Source organism: Notothenia rossii (genome assembly GCF_949606895.1).
Source record: "Notothenia rossii genome assembly, chromosome: 1".
NCBI lineage: Eukaryota > Metazoa > Chordata > Actinopteri > Perciformes > Nototheniidae > Notothenia > Notothenia rossii.
In genome coordinates, this window is record NC_136912.1 from 54,625,272 (window position 1) to 54,650,989 (window position 25,718).

Consider the following 25,718-nt stretch of genomic DNA (forward strand, 5'->3'; position numbering starts at 1 on the left):
CATCAGAGAGCGCAACGCCACTTTCAGATCAGGGGACAGAGAGAAGTACAGCACTGCTTGAGGAAATCTCAAGAGGGGAATTAAAGCTGCTAAGGAGAGCTACAGGAGAAAGATTGAGGGTCACATCTCAGATAACAACCCACGGCAAATATGGCAGGGAATACAGAGCCTCACAAATTACCAGGGCAGAATCACTACAAGTCTACAACATTCCATTCTGACGCCTTGCTAGCAGAGGAATTAAACAGTTTCTTTGCACGGTTTGAGGCAGTCAGACCAACAGCGCCCCCTCCAGTCTACAGCAGCAGCTCACTAACACTTCATCAACACCAAGTGAGACGAGAACTGAGGTTAGTGAACCCCAGGAAAGCTGCAGGACCTGACGGTGTACCTGGGAAGGTACTTGTGTCATGTGCGGACCAACTATCTGAGATTTTCCCCAAGATTTTCAATCTCTCCCTGACCCAAGCCATCATCCCATCATGCTTAAAATCAGCAATCATAGTCCACGCCCCCAAAACAACAGCAGCCAACAGCAGCCTAAATAACTTCAGGCCCATTGCCCTAACATTGGTGGTTATGAAATGCTTTGAAAGGCTGGTCTCACATCACATCAAGGCCTGCCTCCCCCCAGCCTTCGAGCCTCATCAGTTTGCCTTCAGGCCAAACCGCTCCACGGAGGATGCCATTGCCATAACCCTTCACACCACACTAAGCCACCTGGAACATCCAGGGAACTATGCTAGGCTTCTCTTCATAGATTACACCTTCAACAACATCATCCCTGACATCCTCATCAATAAACTTCTTGACCTCCACCTGCCCCCCTCCACCTGTGCCTGGATAAAGGATTTCCTCACAAACAGACCACAATGTGTGAAACTGGGCTCCCATCTCTCTTCCACCCTAACACTCAGCACTAGCTCTCCCCAGGGCTGTGTGCTAAGTCCACTCCTGTATGCCTTATACACGCATGACTGCTCTCCCACCTACCCTTCAAACACCATCATTAAATATGCAGACGACACCACCGTCATCGGGCTCGTCTCAGGAGGTGATGAGACAGCCTATAGAGAGGAGGTCCGGAAACTGACGGAGTGGTGCGCGTCAACAACCTACTGCTTAACTCAATACAAACTAAATAAATCATCATCGATTTCAGGGGAACCAGCATAGGCCACTATCTAAGCTAAGATATATACATAGGCTCTTAGCTCTTAGAATGAGATGCTCGTTGTTGGAGATTTGGAGGATGTTTAAAACCAACCTCGTCTCCGCGTGTCGTTTGGTAAGCTGGGTAAATTCGTAAAAAGGAAGGGATTAAGAAACACCAGAATGCAAGTTTAACAATAATCTTGTTTTAATGATAAAAAGTAACAATACAAATACAAATACAAAGGAAGTACTTCCTGCTCTTCCTCCAATCTCACGGATCTGGTCAGTTTGAACAAAAGAAGAGACTGGTCTAAAGAAAACATAGGCTTATATCCAAAACCCCAGGAGGAGCTATGCGGCTGCCCCCCCCCCCCCCCCCCCGAGGGGTCCTCCACTTAGAAAAGACAGCCAATCAGCGCGAGCCAGAGGCGACCCTTACATTCGAGATAACAAACCCCTCCTTGCAAGTTTCACATACTTTTGGCATTTTATAAAGATAGTTTTAAGATACAGTTTTTTATAGTTGGATTATACAAATAACACATGTGAGTTACCTTAACCTCAAACAATAATAACAAGAGGAAAACATCAGCTCTGATCTCAAGCAGTTAAAAAGTACCGCACACTCATTTAGCCTGCAACTCTTCCAGACACTTGAGCTATTGTTCTTTAAGAATATTCCCTGCAGAATCTTTATTTCAAATAAAAGGTTTCACATTGCATATTTCCAGCTTCCTTTACACATACTGCTATTATTAATACAAAGTAATCAACCACACACATCTATTTCAAACAAGTAGATTTCCCTGATCATCTGACATGCTGCAAATCTCAGTAAGAATGTCCCCTCCCCCAGCTCTCTCGTCCCTGTCATAAAAGCTGCTTCCATTTCATATTGAGTAATAAAACATGTTTAAGCTAATTTTTCCACAATGTTTGTAGCCCTCCAGTACCCACATATGAAAGAATAAAAGCAGAGGAATCAAAATAAAACACCAATACAGGAATAGTTGATAAATGATTATACAGTAAGGAATACACACACATATTCTCTATGAAGTGACCCTTGTTATAGGTCCGAATGTCCTGTCCCCTGAAAGTCATGAGTTTTGGTTGATTAACAGAAGTTTAATTGTTCTTGTGGCTTAATGGCTTCCCTGAACTTCCCTTCACCCCAAAGTCAGCTTACTAGGAATGAATACATTTTATTGATAAACTCAAAAGGACGTTTATCTTGGTTACTGCTGGGTGACCCAAGTCTCAAGGCCTGCAGGATGTGTAGGAGATAAACATTAATTCTACAAGACTTTAACTACATTATCTGAAAATGTATCTGGGACTTCCCCTGTTAATTGCAAGGACTATTGATAATTAACAGAGAGACCCCAGGGGCCTCTTCTTGGCATCTGCTAGGCAGAAGTCACTCAATGCAGAAATCACAAGTTTAACACACATTCTATATAAGGTGACATTAAAATGAATATAACAGATTGAACTTTCCTGCCATAACACGTTACTTTAATACGAGTGTGCATCCAGACTCGGTGAGGAGGACACTATCGATACTGACTCAGCAATCACTGTAAGTTATATTCTTGTTTAAATAGACTTCTCTGTTTCATTTATTCTACTCTGTATAATTGTTCTGTAGTTATTGTAGCTAAAACGGCGATTTCTGAGAGATTTTAAAATCTCAGATCTGCTCTAGTCCAGCAGCTGTAACTCAGGTCTCAGTGAGTCACGCCCCTCAAGTGTGCATTCCAAGAGGTTGGAAGACTCTGCTGATTGCGTGAAGTGCAAAACGCTTCCCAGCCGAAAAACATTTTAAATAGCGCATTTCAAATCAGAATAACTGAGTGTGCATCCAGACTCGGTGAGGAGGACACTATCGATACTGACTCAGCAATCACTGTAAGTTATATTCTTGTTTAAATAGACTTCTCTGTTTCATTTATTCTACTCTGTATAATTGTTCTGTAGTTATTGTAGCTAAAACGGCGATTTCTGAGAGATTTTAAAATCTCAGATCTGCTCTAGTCCAGCAGCTGTAACTCAGGTCTCAGTGAGTCACGCCCCTCAAGTGTGCATTCCAAGAGGTTGGAAGACTCTGCTGATTGCGTGAAGTGCAAAACGCTTCCCAGCCGAAAAACATTTGAAATAGCGCATTTCAAATCAGAATAACTGAGTGTGCATCCAGACTCGGTGAGGAGGACACTATCGATACTGACTCAGCAATCACTGTAAGTTATATTCTTGTTTAAATAGACTTCTCTGTTTCATTTATTCTACTCTGTATAATTGTTCTGTAGTTATTGTAGCTAAAACGGCGATTTCTGAGAGATTTTAAAATCTCAGATCTGCTCTAGTCCAGCAGCTGTAACTCAGGTCTCAGTGAGTCACGCCCCTCAAGTGTGCATTCCAAGAGGTTGGAAGACTCTGCTGATTGCGTGAAGTGCAAAACGCTTCCCAGCCGAAAAACATTTGAAATAGCGCATTTCAAATCAGAATAACTGAGTGTGCATCCAGACTCGGTGAGGAGGACACTATCGATACTGACTCAGCAATCACTGTAAGTTATATTCTTGTTTAAATAGACTTCTCTGTTTCATTTATTCTACTCTGTATAATTGTTCTGTAGTTATTGTAGCTAAAACGGCGATTTCTGAGAGATTTTAAAATCTCAGATCTGCTCTAGTCCAGCAGCTGTAACTCAGGTCTCAGTGAGTCACGCCCCTCAAGTGTGCATTCCAAGAGGTTGGAAGACTCTGCTGATTGCGTGAAGTGCAAAACGCTTCCCAGCCGAAAAACATTTTAAATAGCGCATTTCAAATCAGAATAACTGAGTGTGCATCCAGACTCGGTGAGGAGGACACTATCGATACTGACTCAGCAATCACTGTAAGTTATATTCTTGTTTAAATAGACTTCTCTGTTTCATTTATTCTACTCTGTATAATTGTTCTGTAGTTATTGTAGCTAAAACGGCGATTTCTGAGAGATTTTAAAATCTCAGATCTGCTCTAGTCCAGCAGCTGTAACTCAGGTCTCAGTGAGTCACGCCCCTCAAGTGTGCATTCCAAGAGGTTGGAAGACTCTGCTGTCGCCCATCAGCAGAAAATAGTTAACTAATTACAGCGGCGTGCCCCCAAAGCTGTGAGAACTGAGCAATCAGGTATCCATCTTAGGTTGCGTTTTCCTGGAGCGTCAGCTTCAGCGTCAGCCAGACGAAGACTGACAAATACATTAAGAGTCCTGTGGGAGTCACGTGGGAGGCAAAGAGGAGGCAAATCCTACTCTGATTGCGCCAAGTATCGCTGGTGTTATTTAGTCTTATTCAATTCTCTTGGGTTCTCTAGCCCCTCATGCTATAATCATGTGTATTTTCTGCATTCCTGTTCATGTGTCTTCTCGCAATTATCACTGGCCCCGTGTTTCTCCTAATCGATTTCACCGGCCTGCTCTCGTCTATCCCACATGCTCCACTGAGATCCAACATCTCGTTTCAGGGGGCCTGTGGAACTGCCAGTCAGCTGTCCCTAAGGCTGACTTCATCTCTGGCTACGCTTCCCTGCAGTCTCTGGATTTCCTTGCTCTCACGGAGACCTGGATCACTCCATCCAACACATCCACCCCAGCAGCTCTCTCCACAGCATATTCCTTCTCCCATACACCCAGACCCTCTGGCAGAGGAGGTGGCACTGGTCTCCTGCTCTCTCCCAAATGGAGCTTTTCCCTCTTCAAGCTACCTAATTTCACTCCTTCTACCTTTGAATTCCATGCCGTCACAGTAACCCATCCTATACAATTAACCATTGTTGTTCTCTACCGTCCACCAGGCGCCTTGGGGGACTTCTTGGAGGAGTTAGATAATCTCCTCTCACACATCCCTGAAACTGGCCCTCCCGCTGTACTTCTCGGAGATTTCAACCTCCAGACAGGGAAGATATCTGAACTAACATCTCTGTTAACCACCTTTGCTTTCTCACTGTCTCCATCCCCACCAACTCATAAAGCTGGCAATGTCCTTGATCTCATATTCTCAAGGAACTGCTCTACTTCTAACCTCTCTGTAAACCCGCTCCACACATCCGATCACTTCTTCATTTCATTCTCTCTACCCCTTTCCAAACATAACAACCTCATCTCTTCTAACTCTGCTCCTGTCCGCCGTAACCTCCGTTCCCTCTCCCCCTCTACCTTTGCCTCATCGGTGCTCTCAGCCCTCCCTTCCTCTGACTCGTTCCAACTCCTGCCTCCAAACGCTGCTGCAAAAACTCTCCTCTCTACTCTCTCATCCTCTCTGGACTCTCTCTGTCCTCTCACATCGCGGCCGGCTCGTCAGTCCCCTCCTGCTCCCTGGCTAAATGACGCACTGCGTGCTAATAGAACCATCCTTCGGGCAGCAGAGCGGAAATGGTGGAAATCCAAACACCATGACGACCTCCTAACCTATCAGGCTCTCCTCTCCTCTTTCTCTGCTTCCATCTCTCAGGCAAAAAGCACTTTCTTTCAAGATAAGATCCAATCTTCCTATTCCAATCCCAAAAAACTATTTTCTATCTTCTCCACCCTCTTGGACCCTCCCAAAGCACCTCCCCCCTCCTCCCTTCTGTCAAGCGACTTTGTTAACCACTTTGAAAAAAAGGTTGATGATATTCGCTCTTCCTTTTCTGACTCACCTTTACTCACCGCTGGGTCACCAGACCCTCCCTTCACCCACACACTGACCTCCTTCTCCCCTCTCTCTCCAAGTGAGGTTCTTACCCTCGTTACCTCTGCCCGTCCTACCACCTGTTCTCTGGACCCTATCCCCTCAAACCTCCTTCAGACTATCGCTCCTGATATTCTACCATTTCTCACCCATTTCATCAACACTTCTCTAACTTCTGGTCACTTTCCAAACAGTCTCAAGGAGGCAAGAGTAAACCCTCTCCTTAAGAAACCCACTCTCAATCCGTCTGATGTTATTAACTACAGGCCCGTCTCTCTCCTCCCGTTCCTGTCTAAAACACTTGAACGCGCTGTCTTTAAACAACTCTCCTGTTATCTCCATCAGAACAACCTTCTGGATCCGCACCAGTCTGGTTTCAAGGCAGGTCACTCAACAGAAACTGCTCTCCTTGCTGTCTCTGATGAACTGCACACTGCTAAAGCAGCCTCCCTCTCCTCTGTCATCATCCTTCTGGACCTGTCTGCTGCATTCGACACAGTGAACCATCGGATCCTCCTTCGCACTCTCCAATAACTTGGAGTTTCAGGCACTGCACTTTCCCTCCTCACCTCATACCTCAACGACCGCACCTACAGGGTTACTTGGAGAGGGTCCGAGTCCGACCCTTGTCAATTAACTACAGGGGTCCCTCAGGGCTCGGTTCTTGGTCCCCTCCTCTTCTCCCTGTACACAAACTCGCTCGGGTCTGTCATTAGCCCGCATGGTTTTTCATACCACTGCTACGCTGACGACACCCAACTAATTCTGTCCTTTCCCCGCTCAGAGACCCAGGTCGTCGCACGCATCTCTGCTTGCCTAGCAGACATCTCTCGGTGGATGTCTGCTCATCACCTCAAGCTCAACCTTGACAAGACTGAACTGCTCTTCCTTCCGGGAAAAGATTGTCCCACTCTTGACCTAACAATCAACATCGGCACCTCTGTTGTTTCCCCGACTCAGACTGCAAGGAATCTGGGTGTGGTCCTAGATAACAAATTGTCCTTCACTGCAAACATCGCTGCTACAACCCGCTGCTGCAGATACACGCTTTACAACATCAGGAGGATACGTCCCCAGCTGACCCAGACATCAGCGCAGATTCTGGTCCAGGCTCTCGTCATCTCACGCCTAGACTACTGCAACTCCCTCCTGGCTGGTCTACCTGCATGTGCCATCCGACCTCTGCAGCTCATCCAGAATGCAGCGGCTCGTCTGGTCTTCAACCTTCCCAAATTCTCCCACACCACACCGCTCCTCCGCTCCCTTCACTGGCTTCCAGTAACTGCTAGAATCCACTTCAAGACACTGGTACTTGCATACCATGCTGTGAATGGATCTGGCCCTTCCTACATCCAGGACATGGTTAAACCGTACACCCCAGCACGTGCACTCCGCTCTGCATCAGCCAAACAGCTCGCTGCACCCGCACTGCGAGGGGGACCCAAGTTCCCGTCAGCAAAAACACGTGGGTTTGCTATCCTGGCTCCAAAATGGTGGAATGAGCTCCCCATTGAAATCAGGACAGCAGATAGCTTACACATCTTCCGACGCAAACTGAAAACTCATCTCTTTAGACTCCACTTCGAGCGATAGAATTACTAACAAAGCACTTATATACTAATAAAGGGCTGGCTTTCTAAATGCCAGTTGAGTAGCACTTGAAATGTTTGGCTCTATGAAACCTGATGTACTTATATGATTCTGTTTTCTTAAAGGTTGTATCTTCCTGGTCGAATGCACTTATTGTAAGTCGCTTTGGATAAAAGCGTCAGCTAAATGCAATGTAATGTAATGTAACTTCAAATAATTCAAATAATCCTTCATTTTCCCCCTTTTGGTCTCGCCTCACGAGACCAACACACATAAGACATTTGAAACAAAAACTACTGTCATTCTTTGATACTGTGTCTGTCCCCCTTCATTAAACCTTTGGGAACAACCTCCAATGACAGTGAAGAAAGACCAAAATATGTTAAAAAACTGCGTCCTTGTTTGCCGAATCATCATACTCGTCCTCTCCCTCCGCATATGCCAACAAGGGCATTTGGTACAGTGGGGGAGGAGCAGCTTTTCCTTCAATGGTGGAAATAATTAGTTTGACACACAAGGAGCGGATGCACGGCACACAACAACAACCACATGTTATTAAAATGGCCACAAAAGTAGCTACAGAAATAAAAAGAGACATTATTAAACCTTTCCATTGACCAAACATGTTAGCAAACCACTCCTCTAAGAAATTGTGTACCCCCGATTGTTCATGCATAGTTTTAGATAGGGTGCGAAGGCCTTCTAAAGCCATGTGACGGAACCGTCCGGAGCCGTGTTATTGGGAATAAATGTGCAGCACATCTCCCCAAACATTGCACAAACTCCACCCTTCTCTGCAAGAAGCATATCCAACGCCATCCTATTTTGCACAGCCATAAGGGACGTTGGACCCAATTGTTCAGCCAGGCCGTCTACCGCGTCCCTAGTGAGATTGGCCAATCGGAGTATGTTGTAATGTACATAGTTGATCCTTTCTACATTTTTGATAGGGGTCACAGGGAAGAAGGCAGAGATAATTGGCAAACTTTCAAACCCTGCAGCGATTTGATCCGCTAGTTTGTATTCGTTAGGGACCCCTCGTGGGATTCCGATGGAATCGATGTAGGTGGGAGAGTCGACAGACAAATCGAAGGAGCCCGGGGCGTGGCGTTTGGACAGCGCGTGTCTCCTACGTCGAGTGATTAGGTTGGTGTTAAGGGTGGCTTTAGGGTCCGTGGGCCCCAGTTTTTTGCCTAATAACATTAGGGGTGCCTGGAGGCTTACCATAGCACACAATCCTACAGATAGTTCGGGAATACGGGTGAACAGGCGCCCACAATAATAGTAGAGCCCAGCTCTGGCCCAATGTCCTATATTAGTGCTCGACATGGTGAGGTTACACCAATCCGTAGAGACATTTCCTAGGTCAAAACGTGGGGACTTTTGAACCATGGAAAAACATGTGTACCTTTGTCAGGCGTAAATGGGCCTGTCCTAGTGTCATTATCAATTGGAGGGAAAACTTTGGCTAGGGTGGCACAGTTAGGAGGGCTGGCCATCCTAGTCAGTTGTAACATACAGTTGTACCCCCAGGTATCTGTGGGAAACAGGGGCGCAGGGTCAGTGACTAATTGCGGGCGGGCCGTAGCACAGGCTAGGCAATCCCCTGCCATTTGTTCTTGGGCTGTTTGGGCAACCCATTTTAACCATAGGTTGTCATCTGTGTATCCTGTGGCCATTTGGATGACGTCTAAAGGTTGAAGTTGGCTATAATCCCCCGTGCATTTATCCGTACATGTAATTTTAGACAGGTATTTAATATTAGATGCTGCATGAGGAAGGTTTTGTTCTACCTTTGGTTTAACTTTAATTTCGAAGAGGCCTTGTGGCGAACCCCCCCCTGCATGTACCGCGAGGACATAAAGTCCAGCGTCGGAGAGCACTACATTTTTTAGCGTTATGCGTACTGGATTACAAAACCTGACAACGTACGGGACGTTTGGGTTTCTCCTAATCACTTTCATTCTATGTTTGAGGGATCTAACAATTTCCGCCGATCGGTAAGGTGGCGTGTATCCCCAGTCATCAGGACCCGAATTTGCTAGGACACCGGACCAGGACTCGCAGGTGCACCCGTATGTGTATGTGACGGACACATAAGGGTCGCCTTTGGTCTTGTATGTACTGCCTCTGTAAATGTAAGGAGCACCTTTAACCGTATCTGTGGTGATTCTGTTACATACCGCAGGGGCTAAGCAGACATATTTGGCTAGGTAGGAATAGGTACTGTCGAGGCTTCTGCAGGGGGCAATTTTGCACAGGTCGAGTTGTATTATTCCATCACTACCTGCATGGAGGGTGAAGGTTTGTCTAGGAGACATTGGGGTAACTACTGTCTCATAATGGCCCCGTTTGAATCTAGTTACGGATTCATTTGGCGGGGGAGTGGAGTCTGGGTGGTCAATGGAATCACATAAGATAAAAAATAATGGCAACAATCACAGTAGAAACCAGGGCTAATCCTGCTAAACATTTCCAGTTACCATACATAGTTATACTGTTAGCTCCAACTCTTCTAGTGTCAGTATACGTCTATGCTAACGTCTGGTGTTAAAACCCAAGTTATTAAAAATGCTGTGGACCACTGGGTTACTCAACCATGATTTTAAAGGTTACAATGTACATACAGCAGGGCGAACAAGTAGATTATTACTCCTAACACTAGTAGCGACCAACAGGTTATCAGGAAATTCAGGGCTCCTTCAGACATTTTCTATTCTTCTCTGAAATGTTTTGGTCCCTGTGTCAGTATTACATGAGGTAAAAAGATAGAAAAAAACTCCCTAAATTTGGGTTTATAAATGGGGTCTTCTTATAGGTAAATAAATGACTTTAACCTGTGGATTAAGATACCACTTCCCTCAAAAAATGGGTTATTAAAATAACTTTAAACTGTGGGTTAAGATACCACTTCCCTCAAAAAATGGGTTAGTAAATGAGGTGCTATGTGTAGCTTATAGCAACCTGATCAGAGGGGAGTAGGTTCCTCTGTCTTCCCGTGAAGTGCTGTGTCTTCGTGCTCCGGCCTGCTGACGGCGACTTCTGGGCCGTCTGTTGTAGGGATGTCCTCGTTGTCCTTCTCCTCCAGTCCGCTGATGCCTGCTTCCAAGTCGACTGCTGTAGGGATGTCCGCGAGGTCCTTCTCCTCCAGTCCGCTGATGCCTGCTTCCAAGTTGTCTGCTGTAGGGATGTCCGCGTTGATGATAGCCAGGTCCGTCCGGATGTCGTCGAGGGTCCTTCCAGGTGATTTCCCCGCTGCACACTGGCTCCAGTGGTACCAGATGTCCCCCGTTCCTTCTAGGCGGACAGCATGGGATGTCCGCTGGGTCACTCTGTAGGGGCCGGTGAACCTGGGGTTGAGCCACTTGGGCCGGATGACCTTCAGCCAGACGAACTCCGCTGTGTTGGCCTTGTGTTTTTCGGATCCCCCTTTGGCATCAGCAACCTGTGTGGAAAATCCTGACACCAATCCCTTAAGCTGCTGGAAATAAGGTTTCGGACTCAGGACCTCTACTTCCTTTCCTACACTCAAGGCTCCTGGGCCAGGAAACTGATGGCCATGTGTCAGCTCAAATGGGGAGAAGCCTGTCCCTTTGTTTATAGAGCTCCTAATTGACATGAGAGCCAGAGGCAAGGCCTCTAACCATTTCATGCCTGTCTCCTCACATGCTTTGCTGAGTTTATGTTTGATGTTCTGGTTCATCCTTTCTACCTTTCCCTGAGATTGGGGGTGATAGACAGCTCCAAAACTGTGTCTTAGTCCTAAAGACTGTTCTACTGTGCGTAGGTCGTGGTTCTTGAAATGGCTGCCATTGTCTGACCTCACTTTCCTAGGAAACCCATGTAGTGGAACGTAATGAGTGACTAAGAACTTGATCACTGAGTCTGCATCTTCTCTCCTGCATGGCATAGCTTCTGGCCAACCTGTGTATGCATCGACTACAACTAGTAAGTATCTGAACCCTCTTACTTTGTCAATCATGTCAGTGTAGTCAGCTCTGATGTTATGGGTTAAGCAAATTACACATTCCTCTAGGTAATTAGCTATCATGTCGGGTAGGTAGGGGTGCCACCAGTGAGTCAGGTGTCTGTTCATTTGAGTTTTGCCGCAATGTGTTGGGCCGTGTGCTTCTTTAAGCATTGATCTTACCCATCCGGGGGGTATCACTGGTCTCCCATCTGGGGAGTACCATATCCCGTCTTTGCTGGTAGCTCCTCTGTCTAACCATACTGTCTTGTCTTGAGGAGACCCTGTTGCTTGAGCTTCTTTAAGAGTATCATCTGTTACTGCGGGCAGTAAGTCAGCAGATTTTGAGACCAGCATTTGAAACTGGGGCATATAACCTGCTTTGGCTTTCGCTGCCTTGTCGGCTTTTGATCTGTTTTTCGTGTTTGATGGGAGTATTGGTGGAAGTTACAAATCCTGCTCGCATCCATTGGCGCATTTCCACATGTATGACACCATGAACATATGCTGAATCTGTATAGATGTTTACATCTTCTCCCTTTGATAGCTCTAATGCTGCAATGACTCCCATTACTTCTGCCAACTGTGCTGAGACTTTCCCTGTTACTTCTCTTGTTGATCTTTCCTCAAACTCTCCCTCAGCTGTTTGACTCACGACTGCGTAGGCCGCTTGGAGCCCTTTGGTGGGGTGTCTAAAACAACAGCCATCTGTGAACAGGTTTTCTGCATGTGGCATAGGCTCGTCTCTGAGATCTATTCTTAGCTTCACATCCTGGATGATTCTTTCCTCACACCTATGGGGTTCTCCGCTGCCAATGGTGTCTGCGCTGTTAACTCCTTCATGTGTGTAGGTGATGTGTGCTTGCGTCAGAGTTTTCTCTAACCTGGTCTGTCTTGTGGAAGTCATTGTGAATGCACTTGAGTTCACAAAAGAGACAATGCTATGTGTTGTCAGTACTGTCAAAGGGTGTCTCATCACAATGTGTGAAATTTTGTTTAAGATACGTGCTGTACCTGCTGCATGTCTTGTACATGGAGGTTCCCTGTTCTCCACTCTGTCCAGTGTAATACTAATGTACATCAGTATTGACCTACATCTCCCTTTTTCTGAAATAGCACACCATTTACTGTGTTTTCATTTTCAGAAACATCAAGGAAAAATGGCAATGCATAGGATGCAGAGGCGAGAGAGGTGACCTGAGACATGGATTGTTTGAGAGAAGTGAACGCAGCTTCTGCAGCTTGTGTCCAGTCCAGTGTGACAGTGAGATTGCGCATGCCTTTCTCATTGATCAGTGTCCTCAGTACAGCTGTTCTTGGGTTATACTCTGGGATATAGTGTCTGCTGTAGCCTGTGAGACCCAGAAAAGATAACATGTCTTTGACTGTCCTGGGTTTTGGGTGATGCAATATAACCTCCTGATGTGTTGCTGACATGCCCGTACCTGCTGGAGAGATAACTCTGCCCAAAAATGTCACCTCTTTACGGGTGCATTGTAGCTTTTTCTTGGAGACCTTGAACCCTGTTGCATGGAGGCGAACCAGTAGGTTCCTGGTGGCCTCTAAACAAGAGGCTGCGGAGGGTGCTGCAATGAGAAGGTCATCTACATACTGGATCAACACCACCCCCTCTGGTAATGAAACGCCATCTAGCTGTTCCCTGAGTATTTTGTTAAATATTCCTGGAGACAGACTGAAGCCTTGGGGCAGTCTCGTGTACTGTAGTTTTTCCCCTCCCATTGTAAATGAAAAAATAGGTCTCATTTTCTCCGCCAGAGGTATGCAGAAGAAAGCGTTGGCCAGGTCAATACAGGTGAACCAGGTATGCTCAGGTGTGATATTACAAATAGCCGTGTATGGGTTAGGAACTGGTACCAGAGCTGTAGTTGTAATGGCATTAATGGTCCTTAAATCATGAGCCATTATGTACTCCCCGCTAGGTTTTGATACCGGGAGTATTGGAGTGTTCCACTCGCTTTGTGAGGGTTCCAACACCCCTGCTCTCTTCAGACCCTCAACTGCCTTGCTGATTCCCCCTTTGGCCTTTGGTTTAACAGGGTACTGTAATAGATTTACAGGCATAGTGCTGCTCACCTCAAATGTTATTGGTGCAGCCTTTGAGCAGAAACCTACGTCATGAGAGTCAGATGCCCACAGGTCAGGTGGGAGGTCACGCAACATGTCTTCAGTAAATGAATGGTCAGTTTTTTCTCTACCGTGATGTCTCTCCACTTCGTGTCTCTCCATGAAGATGCATTCTTGTGTGCAGATTTTTAGAGCATAAGCCTTGTGTGAGGGAGAGTATGTGAGTGCTGCTATTTGTGTTGGTTCCCAATCCTCGACTTCTAGCAGTGTCTTTACCATAGGACCAAGTTCCCTAGCTTCATAGCCCTTCCCGATAGCTAAGGAAATGTGTGGTGTGGCTTCAGCTGACATACGGTACCAATAGTGTTGTTCATCAGTGAGTTCAACAGATGCAGCCACCCCCGCTTGTCCCACAAATAAATTGGTTGTGGCTACGTCCCAAATGGATATAGCCACCTCTGCGTCATACGCATATGCATAACTTTGGTCGTCCATTCTATCATAATTCAGCGTCAGATGGGGAGGATCTAGAGGGGAACCATAAGGCCTGAGGAGGTTAATCCACGGCTTCCATTGTTGAAAAATGGAAAATAGTCCTGGTGTCTTGTCTTGGGGCCGGTCCAGCAACCCCCAGTATATAGTGGCATGCTGAGTTGCTTCTGCTGCAGTGGATTGGGCCAACATCATTTGAGAAGCTGATTTCATGGTTGATAGTGAACAATTGAGGCGAGTGCCATTTGGGAATGATATTATTAGTCCGTCGGGGGAACAGAGGATGGAGGCGTCAGCTTTGATAAGAACATCCCGCCCCATGAGGTTAGCCGGACTTTGGGGTGCCAGAATGTACTGATGAAGAAATAGCTGGCCCGCTATTCTGGTGGTTAATGGCGTAGTGAGCGGCACCTGCTCTATTTCTCCCGAAAACCCTATGACTGAGACTGTATTACTGGACTTGGATGTGTTGAAAACGGGGGAGTTGATAGTTGAATATCGAGCTCCTGAATCAACAAGGAATGGTAATTTCGCGTTTTTTACAGTCATGTCCATGTAAGGGTCCGCCAGGCCCGTACATTCAGGGTTCCCTGGGCGACGTCATTGTGGTGGGTAACAGTCCTGTTCGTACTGGACAAACTGGCCATAGGGAGCATCCATCACATTTGGTGCAACGTGACCCTGGTCTTGGTGTTGGGCCTGTGGAGCTGCCTCTTGGGGTTTCTGGAAATACTGCATGTCCGCTCTGTACTCTTGTACATGCCCTCTCTGTCCCCCTTGTCCCCGCCCTTCCTGTGGAGGGGTTCCCTTTGGGTACTGCTTGTACCAGTGGCCGGCCTATCCACAGATGAAGAACGCCCTCTGTTGATATTGGTACACTCCTGGAGCTGTTTGAAACCCTCCTCTACCTCCAGCTCTGCCTCTGAACCCGCCCCTCTGTTGCTGAAAACCATTATTGTAGCCGTATTGGGGCTGGTTATAGAATGGGCCTTGGTTGGGAAAACCCCCTTTCGGGTTTTGCGGCCCCGGTGCCTGCTCTGCCGGCGCCACAGGATGAACAATCAGCTGTTTGGCACTTTTCTTCTCATTTTGAACTGTTTTACGGGCTATTTCTAGCTGAGCACGGAGTAGTTGCACTCTCAACTCTTCTTCCTCAGTTTTATTCTTTGTAAGTTGTTTGTTAAATTTTCCTAAATGATGGCCCAGATGACGCTCCCATGTCTGCGTGTTTAGTAGATCCACTTCTGGGTTGTCCTCCATAAGATCTTTAATCTCGGCAGGTACTGCTGCTAATATTGCTTTACGGAACATCTGCATATGTTGGTCACTATTTTCTGGACTACAGTCAGTAGCTACTATGTATTGTTGGCGTGACCTGAGCAACATGGTTGCTGCGGCCTCTCCAGGTGTGAACGTGAAAGATAGTGAGCCGTAACCTCCTCCCGTCTGTGGGAAATGTTCTCTCATTGCCAAGCTCAGCAAGCTGTGTATGTTGTTGGAAGAGATAGGCTGGTTATCGTTCATTCTTACTGTTCCTGATCTTTCCTCAACTTTCTTTACGTCATGGCTGGAAGTCTGTTGTGCTAATATCCTCCTGAAATCTCCAAGGCAGATTGTTTGTCCTACTGACATATCAGCAAACTTTCTCATCCAATGTCTCCCTCCCTCAGTAGGTAGCGGCATTTTGTCAACCAGTGCATGCACATCTCCTAGTGAGAAAGGGTGGTAAGCGGTATTCCCATTGGGGAGTGCCACCAAAGGAGCTTGTAATACTGGAGCCATAAAGGCAAGAGGTGTGGGTTTTTTTGAGGTGTGTCGGGATCTCAAACTCATACGGGGAAGTGCAAGAACCTGTGTAGCAGTCAGTTCAGTGATTGTTCCTGTCATATTTATGTGCTTAACCTTGCTCTTGCACATCCTGCCGTTGACATCTCCCTGTTTTGCTCCAGAGGAACACTCACCACTATCATCCCCCGATGCCCCTCCCCTGCTGGTGGAGAAACGGCCTGTTTGTGCCTGCCGCTCTTGGAACGGCACGTCACACAAACCGCCCTCATTATTGGGAGAACTGTCACCATACCCTTCCCCACCTGTTTGTTGTGGGCTACCGTCCTTTTGCTCTCTATTCATTCTGGTCTGACTTTCTCGTTCTATTTCTTCCTTCTCCCGTCTCAGTAATTCTTCCGCTTCCTGTTGATAGTTCCCCTTACTATCCTGACTGTCCTTCCTACCATCATCTCTGCTTTTCTCATCATTTGCTCTCTCTTCCAGTTGCTGTCTGTAACCGTCGGCCCGTGCTTTCTCCTGTCTCTGCCTCTCGTCACATTGTTCTACAATGGCGATCAATTCTTCCGGTGTGGGGCTGCTCTCGCCCTTTTTAATGGAGGTCTTCCTTAAAGGAGTTAGCGAAACATTACCCACTATTTTAAAGTTACCCCCCCTTACACTTGCTTTTTCTTGGGCTGACCCAGAGCCCACTGGGTTCAGTGGCATCTGTAGATTATACCTGGGGGGTGCGTTCGAGACAGGGGAAGAGTAAGGAGGCGGTTGTGTAGATACACAGGATAAATCCGGATAAATCAGGGGGGAATGAATTGAGACATACTGATCCCTTACATTTCCTGTCTGAGACCCCTCTCCTGAACTAGCCGTTCTTGCAGTGCACACGTCATTTACAGCACTGCTGAGATTTCGTCTCCTCCTGTCTGAGGCAGAGGTGTCCTTTTGAGTCATATCCCTATAAAATCTGATACGTTCTGCAACATATTGATGTATGTCGTCATCTGTGGGTGGTGGTGTCAGCACGCACGTTTCCCTAATGTCCTGGGGGAACAGGAGAGTGCCAACGTCACTAGAGCGTTGAAACTCCCCCCCCCCCTGTGTTTGGGCTGCTACCATGACTGGGGGATTGTTGACTGGGGGGAGAACCACAATCATCCCCTTCCTGACAAGCGCTGCGTTGTGGCAAATCCTCCTCAATTTATCAACCGCCTCTTTCTCTTCCTTTAGTTTGTGACGGGCAAAAAATCAGGGTTTCTGCTCGTGTAGGCTACCCAGTTTCTTTACAAGCTGTCGCTCATAATGATTCAGAGCTGAGCCTAAATTTCCTAGAGTGCCATCCCCTCCCACTCTATCTTCTTTTATCGTTTTATCATGGAGGAACCTAAGGTCGGCACAAGCCTTCTTCTTGTCTCCCTGTCTTGTTCCACTTAGAATCAATCCCTCAATCTGTCCCCATTGTTCTTGGAAACCTCCGGGAATTGGGACGTCTAAATCAATTTTTTTTAAACTGCTCTTCCATATTGACTTCGCGTGTATTTATCTGACTAGGTTAATATGTGTTCACTAGTAATTTGTGATATACTGGACAATGCTCGTCGTCACTCCTAATGTAGTTATTGTATTTATTTAACTGCCCTGCCTTTGTCTAGACGTGTAAATATTCTGAGTGTATAAACACATGTATTGGAACTCCACCTTGAGTGATAAATGTAATAACAGAAAAGTACCAATAAAGCGCTTATATAGGAACAGCGGACTGGCTTATTGAAAGCCAGTTGAGTAGCACTTGAAATGTTTAGGTACTTATAAAACCTGATTATAGTTTAATGATCCTGTCTTTTTTGATTGTATATTCCTGGTGAAACGCAGCTATTGTGAGTTGTTTTGGATTAAAGCGTCCCCCAAATGTAACGCAATATTGCAAGAAATACTAAAAAATACGTCTAGCAGATGGAGCCAACAAACTATACTATTAAGCAATATTTGAACAGCTAGTCTGTCTTTTCTGTGCCACACCTTGTTGGCCACCAGATGGCGGCACCCGACCAGGAATGAGCTCCACCTCACCGAGGGGAGAAATGATTTTTGAAGCAGCAGGCTTAAACTTTGCTTCTTTATCTGACTTTCTCTCTTTGTTACTAGTAAATATTCTCAGACTTTTTTTTCCCCGTACAGTCTATTCAGCTTTTATTGTCCGATGTTTATTCCAACAAGTTTAGCAAGCCTCTCAGCGCGCTTCAACACCGTCTTTCAACAATGTGACGCTGACATGGAGTCGTAACCCAGGCTTACAGAACTCTTTATCGTGACGTTTGGCTTTATAGATTCAACCCCACAGAACAAAGGATTAATGAGGTCCGGTCACTTCAAAATTGAAGTTTGCGTTACTCTCCTTTGGATCACTTATAACATAAATAACTCATCTCCAGCCCCGTCGAGCTGTGGATTTGTTATTTTGAGTCAGTCTGATATGGAGACTTAATACTACCATTTGACTACTCCAGACAGTCTAACTGTGGGGAGTCTATACCTCCACTTTTTAAGCCAGGGACTTTAATACTTTTCCAGCTGTAGGAACTCAATATCCTACTTTAACTGTGGGGACTCTATACCTCCACTTTTTAAGCCCGGGACTTCAATACCCTTCCGGCTGTAGGAACTCAATATCCTACTTTAACTGTGGGGACTCTATACTAGGGGTTTCACCAACTAATCGACTAGTCGACTAGTCGACTACCTTTACCACTAGTCGGCGCTGTAGGCCCTAGTCGACTAGTCGTGGAAAAAAATGGAGGTAAACGAGGTGCTGCAAAATGCTACAAAACACGTCCGACATTCTTATGTATGGCAGTACTTCAACGAAGATGTAACCAACTCCACAGTGAAGTGTCAGTTGTGTACAGCTGTACTGAAGTACAATACAAATGCATCTGCTATGCGCAACCATCTGAAGATGAAACACCCGCTGCCGACAGCTAGCACTAGCAGTAATGCTAGCACCAGTGAGCAACGGACCGGCGTCAGCACTGAACAGAGGCAAACGAACAGCAAGAAAACACGGGTCAACAGTGATGCGGATGATGAGCTACGGGATTACTGCCAGCGGACACCGCATATCCCCACAATGGATAATCCACTGGAGTGGTGGGCAGAAAACGTGCACCGCTTCCCCCGCTTTCGAGGAGCTACCTGGCTATTCCAGCCACAAGCACCCCGAGTGAGAGGGTTTTTTCCCTGGCAGGCAACACTGTCACCCGAAAGCGGTCAAGCCTCCTTCCCTCACATGTCGATGCGTTGGTGTTCAAACCAAAAATATGGAAAGGTGGACGTTATCGTGGAGGACAGCGAATAAAGTGTTGCACAATGCGCTGTTGCGCACTGGATTTACGTGGCATTTATGTAAACAAGAGTTTTTTGCTGTCGATTTTGGTGAGTCCAGTGTTTGTTATTTACTCAGCCATGTAACACACATTAAAATGCAGTGTTTAATGTTACTGTATGAGTTCCAATAGAAAATACAGTTGTAAACCTCTCTTTGTGTGTCTCTATTATGACGTAACGACTAGTCGACTAGTCGACTACTATTTTGAAAAACTAGTCGACTAGTAAATATTGGTAGTTGTGAAACCCCTACTCTATACCTCCACTTTTTAAGCCCGGGACTTCAATACCCTTCCGGCTGTAGGAACTCAATATCCTACTTTAACTGTGGGGACTCTATACCTCCACTTTTTAAGCCCAGGACTTCAATACCCTTCCGGCTGTAGGAACTCAATATCCTACTCTACAACTAAAACACGCATTTGCATTGTTACTATAAAAACACTGTAAACTTCGTCTGACAACCCTAAAATTTGGAATATGGTCAAATCACAGATTTCGAATTAAACTGGCATCTGCTCACCTGTTATTGTACAGAGCTCTGTTTTTAGTCGTCAGAAGAGGCCGAGATTTTTAGCCCTGGACTATTCCGTCCGCTTGCCGTTGGTGGTCTCTTCCCCAAAAACACCCCACTCAGACACGTCGGGTCACCATTTGTTGGAGATTTGGAGGATGTTTAAAACCAACCTCGTTTCCGCGTGTCGTTTGGTAAGCTGGGTGAATTCGTAAAAAGGAAGGGATTAAGAAACACCAGAATGCAAGTTAAACAATAATCTTGTTTCAATGATAAAAAGTAACAATACAAATACAAATACAAAGGAAGTACTTCCTGCTCTTCCTCCAATCTCATGGATCTGGTCAGTTTGAAGAAAAGAAGAGACTGGTAAAGAAAACATAGGCTTATATCCAAAACCCCAGGAGGAGCTATGCGGCTGCCCCCCCCCTCCTCCACTTAGAAAAGACAGCCAATCAGCGCGAGCCAGAAGCGACCCTTACATTCGAGATAACAAACCCCTCCTTGCAAGTTTCACATACTTTTGGCATTTTATAAAGATAGTTTTAAGATATAGTTTTTTATAGTTGGATTATACAAATAACACATGTGAGTTACCTTAACCTCAAACAATAATAACAAGAGGAAAACATCAGCTCTGATCTCAAGCAGTTAAAAAGTACCGCACACTCATTTAGCCTGCAACTCTTCCAGACACTTGAGCTATTGTTCTTTAAGAATATTCCCTGCAGAATCTTTATTTCAAATAAAAGGTTTCACATTGCATATTTCCAGCTTCCTTTACACATACTGCTATTATTAATACAAAGTAATCAACCACACACATCTATTTCAAACAAGTAGATTTCCCTGATCATTTGACATGCTGCAAATCTCAGTAAGAATGTCCCCTCCCCCAGCTCTCTCGTCCCTGTCATAAAAGCTGCTTCCATTTCATATAGAGTAATAAAACATGTTTAAGCTAATTTCTCCACAATGTTTGTAGCCCTCCAGTACCCACATATGAAAGAATAAAAGCAGAGGAATCAAAATAAAACACCAATACAGGAATAGTTGATAAATGATTATACAGTAAGGAATACACACACATATTCTCTATGAAGTGACCCTTGTCATAGGTCCGAATGTCCTGTCCCCTGAAAGTCATGAGTTTTGGTTGATTAACAGAAATGTAATTGTTCTTGTGGCTTAATGGCTTCCCTGAACTTCCCTTCACCCCAAAGTCAGCTTACTAGGAATGAATACATTTTATTGATAAACTCAAAAGGACGTTTATCTTGGTTACTGCTGGGTGACCCAAGTCTCAAGGCCTGCAGGATGTGTAGGAGATAAACATTAATTCTACAAGACTTTAACTACATTATCTGAAAATGTATCTGGGACTTCCCCTGTTAATTGCAAGGACTATTAATAATTAACCGAGAGACCCTAGGGGCCTCTTCTTGGCATCTGCTAGGCAGAAGTCACTCAATGCAGAAATCACAAGTTTAACACACATTCTATATAAGGTGACATTAAAATGAATATAACAGATTGAACTTTCCTGCCATAACACGTTACTTTAATACTTCAAATAATTCAAATAATCCTTCATCGTTCAGTTAGCATGTAAGCCAACTGAACATGCTCAGTTAGCATATATATATATGTATTCCATTCCTTTAAATGTAATATTTAAAATACAAATTAGCAAAATAAACACAATTACACTGCCGAACAAACCGACAAAGGGCCGAGAACCTAAATAATATGTAATTATATATAAAACCACAAGACGTTAATTACCTGTACTTGGAAGTACAGTACGACTTCCTAGGTTCAACCTCCACCGTTGCTGCGGCTGCAGCTTGACCCTTCTCCACTGGGAGGATGCGTCACGTAACTTTCCAGTATGTTGTGGGATGAATTGTATGAGGTGTAATTTGTGCCATAGAACGGACAACTAAGCTAACTGAGCGGAGAACTGACGTGTCAACGTGCGCCAACGCCTCCATCAATTTTGATTGGGTTGACGTAGAATACAGGCGATGTCACGACGATGTCAGATCTCAGACGTCAGGGCGAGGTATCATAGGTCCAATCAAAGTACGCGCTCACGTGGCGGCGGCGTAGCGATATCGTAAACTTTGCGTGTTGATAACGTGCGTGTGGATAAGCGCGTGAATAAGCGCTTGAATAACGTACGTCTCACCTCCGTTAGCATTGAATAGCATTATCCTAGCATTATATTGGTCGAATGAATCCGCTCCTACAGTAGCTTGGAGGTAAACCTTTTAATCGGCACAGTATTGGTATCAGAAGAGAGGGGGGAATAATTCATAATCGTTAGTGTGAGAATATTTGCTGGTGTTGCAGTACTCGAGACTGGTCTCCAGACCACTTTTTAACGGTATTGGTCTTGTCTCAGAATCGACTGCATTTGGTCTCGTTCTTATCTCGGTATCGGACCTATAGGACTGGTCAAGACCACGGCTGTGGCCGGGGATGGGATGAGGGTTGGGAACCGAAATCCTGTTCCGATTTGGAACAAATAACAATTATCCGGTACGGGGATTAATAAGAGCTGTCTGTCTCTGTCTCTGTCTCTGTCTCTCTCTCTCTGCTGATCGCTATACTCAAAGTGGGTGTGTCTGTGTGTCTCATTCACTGTAGTGTTGTCACGATACCAACATTTTGGTTTCGATACCGATACAAGAATTGCGATTTCTGCGAAACATTTTTTACAGTCATAACTTTTAAACAGTGAGAACAATAAATAAAATAAATGACAAGATGTGTTGAAGACGAGTTCAGATGCACAGCTTGATGCTGGAATGCACGGATACTGTTTTGAAAGTGAGCCAGGATGGGCAGGTGTACCTCATGTTGACTCCACCAGGTCAGGGGGTCCTCTAAAGGGCTGATGTCTGTTAATAGCTTGTAGTCAGTGATCTCACCATTTAGTTTATCTGTGGGTGTGGAAGAATCTTGTCTTGTTCCAGAATTATCTGCCCCCTTCTTTTCTGAGGTGATACTGCAGAGCAAACTTTTTAGTTCACTTGTTTTTCTCTTCCCTGCAGCAGCTGCTCCTCTATTGTCCTCTGAGTCTTCTGGTTGCTCCTCCATAGGAAGCATAACGGTTTCAGCTTGTAGGAGCACTTCCCTCTTGACTTCCTCTTCCATAGTAACAAAAGTACTCTTAAATCTTGGATCTAGGAAGGTGGAGATTTTTAGCATCATCTTCAGATCATGCACATTGTATCTCTTTTCTAAGTCTTCTCTAATTCTGTGCTTCATTTCCAGCGCCAGTGGAAGGTCACCTTCCTTATCTTCTGTGCAGGCTCTTGTCTTCCACATGAGTGGCAGGACTGATGAAATTTTTGTTTCTTTCTCTCCACTTAAGGCATCTGTGAAATTGGTGGAGCCAGGACATCCTTCACAATTTCCAAAGTTGTCATGTCTGTGTCTCTGGGCATCAGGTGCCACTTCTTTCTGTCCTCAGCCAGAACAGCAGAGACGGCTTGCTGCGGCTCACAAAATCGTTCCACCATATCATAAGTGGATCCCCATCGGGTGGGCTCATTGTGAATTAGTTTGTGTGGTGGAAGCTGTAAAGATTTATGTTTGTCTTTCAGCAGTCTTGAAATCTTGTTAGATATTGAGAAGCCAGAGACAGTCTTGCGGAGTCGGGACAGACAGCTTGCCCCACGATCAATGTCTATGGCTTTGTTGACTGACAAACAGTGGCGGCCGGCCCATAGGGGCGCTAGGGGCGCTAGGGGCGCCGCCCCACCTCTTCCCACATTACAAATTAAAATAAAATAAAAAATATATATATATACCGTAACTTTCGGATTATAAACCGCGCCTTTTTTCCCATTTTTCGACGCTGCGGCTTATATAATGGTGCGGCTAATCTATGGATTTTTACAGCTAACGGCCACTAGGGGACCTCCTAAATCTATGGATTTTACAGGTTACAGTCCACCACCTTCAACTCTAAGTAAAACTGGAACCGAGAGTGGTACGAGAGACAGAACGAGAGCAAGACAGACAGACATTACGAGAGCGAGACAGTTTGTCCCGGTACCACTGGTTGAAAACCACTGCTGTAGATCACTGCCGGTAGGTGCGCTGGGAGCGCACCGTTTAAGTTTGAAAGTTGAAAGGTTTGTGTGTCTGAAACGCTATGTGATACAGTACAGTTTACACAGCACAGTACATGTTCTGTAGCTACTATTGCACTAAATGGTAACACTTGAATACGTTATGCAAATATGCAACTTGTTTGTTGAAATGTTAATAAATGGGAGCTTCCTCAAACAGCCATCTCTTTCCCGACAATCCCCTCTGTGCACGAACCCTTACATATGGTAATTAAACATTAAAACACCTGCGACTTATAGTCCAGTGCGCCTTATATATGTACACATCATTCAATTTAGCTGCTGCGGCTTATATTCAGATGCGCCTTATAGTCCGAAAATTACGGTATATATATTTTTTTTTAATTTAAGGGAAATATTATATAATTGGTATCAGTAAAATGTATAATCTACAATAAAATCTCGTTTAAAATGGTGTTACGATGTCTAAAGTTACTGATAAGTCACATGTTTCCTGCCTGGCCTTGGCCGTGTATCATTACCCTCTCTCGTCTGGGCGCTAAGAGAGGAGCCCTCAACCAGTGCAGCAGCAGCCACTAGCAGCTGACTGTTGCTATCTGTAAGCTATGGCTCCGAAACATAATTTCAGCCAATCAGCGTCGTCAAATCTGATGATCACCGGGTGCCAATGTCAGTGCCCGGTGCAGGGTTATGGCTAGAAAGGATCCGTCTTGTGTAAAACTCTCACGAGAGTTTGCGAGTCACGTGGCTGAATGTTTACGTTTGACAGGCAGCCTTTCAGTTACGATCGTTAACATCAGTGGGCCACAGCAAATGATGGTGAGAAGCTAAACTATCTATTAATTATTTCAATTACAGGGAGTGTGATTGTAACTGTGTGTGTGACTAGCTGGATGCAAAGAGGTAAACACTGTCTTTTGCTTCCCATGCTTGCTCTTCAAACAGCCGGGGACAGATACTATGTGCCCGTGCACACACACACACACACGCACACGCACACACGCACGCATGCACACACACACACACACACACACACACACACACACACACACACACACACACACACACACACACACACACACACACACACACACACACACACACACACACACACACACACACACACACACACACACACACACACACACACACACACACACACATATTATTGTAGTCCATCCATCAAACTAGATGTGTTGCATTACTGTAATGGTCTGTTTTCTAATATTTCTGTGTTTCTGAACCACGTCTGTGTCTGCATATAACGTTCATATTTAGTATCCTCAGGGTTCCCGCAGGGTCTTAAAAAGTCTTACATTTGATAATATGAATATAAGGCCTTAAAAAGGTCTTAAATATGACCAAAAAAATAAGAAAGGTCTTAAATATGATTTAGAAGGTCTTAAAAATGATCGGATTTGAAAGGTACTTCTGTGTTGCGATAGCGTCTAAATGTGTTTTGGGGGAAATGTCCGGGCTGCAAAGTAACCAGTACGGTAATAGCCTTTCAGTTCCCCCCAACAATTTGTATTGAATTAAATCAACATGGAACCAGTAATCACTAACTTTGTTTCCCCCGGCTCCTTATTGGAGAACACCCAGCTAGTAACCTAGCAACCAAGCTTCAGCTTGCGGCAGTCAGAAACTCATGTATCTTCGAATCTACATACAAATTAATATGGAGAAGTGTCAGTTCAACCGTATTTAGTTGGAAAACATGTAATTTATTGCTTGGTTGAAACCAGTGGAGGGGAACGTGTTTGAAGCCCGCCGCACCATTTGGAAAATAAATAAGCGTTTGTTTTGCTAATGTAGCGTTAGCTAGTGGAGGGTTAACTAGTGCAGCAGCTCCCGCAACAAAACCGGGGGACCTCCGGGCGACGTTTGGGTCTACGTCAACTGTAGACGCTAAATACCGTAGCTAAACACCAATCA